At 40.6% G+C, this 2,474-nt stretch overlaps 1 long non-coding RNA gene across 1 annotated transcript; it reads right to left on the minus strand.

Annotated features, from left to right (window-relative positions):
- Window positions 1–1,558: 1,558 nt before the first annotated feature.
- Window positions 1,559–2,474, minus strand: LOC111649313 (uncharacterized). Its single transcript, XR_002760268.2, has 4 exons — window positions 2,343–2,474; window positions 2,068–2,227; window positions 1,902–1,974; window positions 1,559–1,804 (listed from the first exon to the last, which is right to left on the minus strand). It is a non-coding gene; the product is annotated as an uncharacterized LOC111649313 (long non-coding RNA).

The raw sequence follows: 2,474 nt of genomic DNA on the forward strand, positions 1-2,474 counted from the left end.
TCTCCTTGAGGAATAAAATACAGAAATTGTATGGTACTCTGTGAATGAGGCGTTTATTCGCTTTGAAACTGAAAAAATCCTTATGGTGGCAGAGATGTAGTGACTGATGGATTCATCTACTTTAAATGTGTTAAGTGTTTTTTAGTGAATTACATGTTAGTGTTGTGTGCCACCATATACTTGATAATTGCGGCTGTAACTCTTTCAAAGAAGGTGCATCAGCAACTATAGATGAACTCTAATGCGAACCTCTCTTTTGTATCTATACAAGAAAGCTTTAGGCCAAATGCCCACTAGATGCTTGTTTTGTTGGAGGACAACTCATGATATCAGGATACACCACAGTGGCCACTGTTCCACACGTTCAAACACTCAGACAATTAAACAAGGCTGTTCTGGGCTTTACACAGCACAATACTAAAAACTCTGGGACACCCAAATTGGCCCACGTGTAGTTTGGTGCGCACCTAATGAGCAATGCACCAAGGCCAGAGGAATAGAGAAATCTGCTCTGGATGTAAGAAACAGTGAATAAATAAAATCATGTACAACACACTTTACTTGTAAGGTACCTTTTGTGCAGATCTCTACATTCCAGTTGCCTGTTGGTAGTTCCCAAGATTGGTTTTAAAGGGCCGGTTTTTGCCTCCCTCAAAGTGTTTATGTAGCTGTTCACAAAGGTGAGGCAAGCAGGTGTGGTGGGAAGGATGTTCTGAAGCTATAGGACCAACAAGCAGGCCTGATAAAGTGTACTGGCCCCTTTTCACCTCTGGAGAGTCACCCACAGTCACCCGAGGAGATGGTCCAGTTACAGACCAGTTACAACAATCTTTGTTATCATGTGCAGCATCATATTTCACGTAATGCATGCTTAATTAACATGTGTCATGTATCTTAATTTTTCTTTCAAATAGCAGGTAGTTATTAAATTCAACAAAAAGTTTTCAGCATTGGGCTGACTGACCAAGATGAGGAGGGTGTCTGCAAATGGGTGGATGGGAAACCTCTGACCACAAGGTATCAAAAAAAGCTCTGAGGACAGTGACGTTAATGCAGGTGAAACACAAGGAGCATTAGACAGTTTCATAAGACAGTCCATTGTGCTGTTCTCTCCTGATTCTAATGTACTTAATGTAAATGCAACAAGTGTGCATGTGCACAAATACATGTGCTGCAGGCATGTTTGATGATTTTGACCAGGTAGTACTTACAATTCAATAGCCTAAATAATTTCCAGCACTGCTTTACATCCATGAACAATAAAGGCTGAAAAGCTTCTCACCCTCATCTCAACAACCCCCAATCTCCTGTAAGTATGACCACTAAATATAGGGACTGCCTACTCTTTTACAAAGTGTTAGTAACACTTTCTGTTTAGTATAGAAGGTTAAGCAGTAGGACCACACTGAGCCGGCAATACAACTGCTCATGGATGAAGTGGATATTTACATTAACAAAAACAATGTGATTTTACAGCACGATTTCATCTTTTAAGGAAAGTGTTATAATGTGTTCACATCGTGGCTGCACTGAAAATAAGCACAGAAGAGAAGAAAAGTATTGGTACCTTCATTTTTAATATATCTCCTGTGGTTTATTTTGTTCATTGTTGTTTAGTAAAAATCAGTACACAGGAAATAGAAATGAGGGATGAACTATGTGGTAAGATTTAAATCACAATGTAACAACAATGCTTATGATTTTTTGACTTATGAGTAAAAAAAGAACATGTTAATAATATCACAATATGTAAAGTGTTTGTGTTACTACTGTAAGTCACCAGCTCACTCAGGCGACTTGTCCCCTGAAGATAAAGAAGAAACAGTAAAAAGATTATTAATTCTGTATTGATCATTGTGTTGAGACATTCGTCCTGAGACCAGATTGCAATTCATACTCACAAGTGATTGGTCCAATGGTGATGTCTTCCAGAGGAGTAAAGCTGGAAAATGAGCGATATGTTCTTGTGCAAGGCTATGGGGTGGAAAAGAAACATTAAAACCAGTGTTAAAGCAGCACTGATTAATGATTGACAATGCTATTGAAAAAGTGAAATGTGTGACTTACTTGAACACAGTTGTGGCTCCTCCGGTCACACAGGCTGAGGCTGCAGTGAAGATAGGTGTCTCGGTTTTCACCCTGGGGCGAAAAGAACAGGGCAGAGAAACGAACCTGGGAGGATGAGCCACTCTTAATCACTGACACCTGTCGGCGGGCAGTGGGACACCTGGCAGAGAGGATACAGCAGGTCATCAGGGCCATTACACATCATTGTACATTTAACTTTTTGCCATTTCCATTACACAACCAAGTATCTGCTGAGGACAAAGAGGGACGCTTACTTGTTCTCAATGACAAAGTATCGTGTGGGATCTTTAGGGTTTGATGAGTGAGTGGCATGGCAGTGCTCCAGAACAACTGTAAAGTTCGGATCGCTCTCCTGCACAGATATGCCCACATATAGAGGAGAGCCC

This window comes from Seriola lalandi, unplaced genomic scaffold (genome assembly GCF_002814215.2).
Source record: "Seriola lalandi dorsalis isolate HSWRI2012SDOR001 ecotype SW California unplaced genomic scaffold, Sedor1 jcf7180002050371, whole genome shotgun sequence".
Taxonomy (NCBI): domain Eukaryota; kingdom Metazoa; phylum Chordata; class Actinopteri; order Carangiformes; family Carangidae; genus Seriola; species Seriola lalandi.